The following is a 1,992-nucleotide window of genomic DNA, read 5'->3' on the forward strand; positions in this document are numbered from 1 at the left end:
AAAGGAAGATAATAATTACCAGTTCTGGCCCAGAAACTAAATGCAGCAAGGGGGACTGTAGTGTGTCTCACTATCCTCCCTCTTCAAAGTTTGCTTTCATAAAGAAAAGCCCAAAGGAATAAGTAAGGAACTGTTCCATGAAGCTGCATGGAGAAATAGATCTGTGGAGTACAAAGGTGGACTATGAAAATGTGCTGCTCAGATCGCTGGCTATAGGGAGCATAGTTACTTGATGGCCCCAGCTGCTGCCCCTCGGGACCAACTATTGCATTTGCACCAAAGCCATGCTTCCCCCAGACTTCTCCTAGATAATCACTGAGTGGGAAATAGTAGTGTGGGTCAATTCCTCAGAGATGAGGAACACCTCTAACAGGCAACTTTGACTCATGGTATCCCTATCAACCTGTCAGAAACTTTAGAACTGTGAGGCAGTCTGAAAGTATTCCTACCTATCTTTAATTTTGCTTCCCCTTCTCCTTTCACAGACATCATTTCTGCATTATGATTCAAAGGCTCTTCCTGATTTATTCTGCTCTCTCCCCTTTATCCCCTTTTCCCATAATTAATCTCTTTCACAGGAGTCTTGTCTTGGTGTCTGCTTCTCACGGAACCTGAACTAACATAGGTACTAATAAAAGTATTATTTCGAATCACATGATTATAAATCGAGAAGCATAGCATCCAAAGAAAATCCACCAAATATCATGGCTATATTAAAAATAAAGCAGTTATAGTTGTTTATTTTATTTAAAAGCTTACTGAATGTAGGCCAGGCACAGTTGCTTGTGCCTGTAAGTCCAGCACTTTAGGAGGCCAAACCTGGCGAATTGCTTGAGCCCAGGAGTTCAAGACCAGCCTGGGCAGCATGGTGAAACCATGTCTCTACAAAAAAATACAAAAATTAGCCTGGCACGGTGGTGTGTACCTGTAGTCCCAGCTACTCAGAAGACTGAGGTGGGAGGGTCACCTCAGCCTGGGAGGTCAAGGCTGCAGTGAACAAATATCACTCCACTGCAGTCCAGAATGGGCAACAGAGTGAGACCCTGTCTCAGAAAAAAAAAAAACAAAAAACAAAAAAACAAAAACAAACAAACAAAAAAAACAAAAAAAACACAGTTACTGAATAATTTTTTCTCTTTTCATTTTCCTTTTTTAATTTATGTTTTATTCTAAGTTCAGGGGTACATGTGCAGGTTTGTTATACAGTTAAACTTGTTTCATGGGAGTTTGTGGTACACATTATTTCCTCACCCAGATATTAAACCTAGTGTCCATTAATTATTTTCCTGATCCTCTCCCTCCTGCCAACCTCCACCCTCTAGTAGGCCCCAGTATGTGTTGTTTCCCTCTATGTGTCCATGTGTTCTCATCATTTAGCTCCCAATTATAAGTCAGAACATGTGGTATTTGATTTTCTGTTCCTGCATTAGTTTGGCTAAAGATAATGGCCTCCAGCTCCATCTAAGTTTCTGCAAATGACATGATTGTGTTCTTTTTATGGCTGCATAGTATTCCATGGTGTATATGTACATTTTCTTTATCCAGTCTATTACTGATGAGTATTTAGGTTGATTCCATGCCTTTGCTTTTGTGAATAGTGCTGCAGTAAACATATGTGTGCATGTGTCTCTATGATAGAACAATTTATATTCCTTTGGGTGTGTACCAAGTAGTGAGATTGCTGGGACGAATGGTAGTTCTGTTTTTAGGTCTTTGAGGAATCACCACACTGCCTTCCACAATGCTTGAAGTAACTTACACTCCTCAGCAGCAGTGTGTAAGTTTTCCTTCCCCCCTACCTGCACCCACCCCCAAGCCTCACTGCCATCTGTTATTTTTTGATTTTTTAATAATGGCCATCCTGACTGGTGTGAGATGCTATCTCATTGTGGTTTTGATGTGCACTTGTCTAATGATCAGTGATGTTGAGTTTTTTTTTTTATGATTGTTGGTCTGCATGTATGTCTTCTTTTGAAAAGTGTCTGTTCATGC

Source organism: Theropithecus gelada, chromosome X (assembly GCF_003255815.1).
Source record: "Theropithecus gelada isolate Dixy chromosome X, Tgel_1.0, whole genome shotgun sequence".
NCBI classification, from domain to species: Eukaryota; Metazoa; Chordata; class Mammalia; order Primates; family Cercopithecidae; genus Theropithecus; species Theropithecus gelada.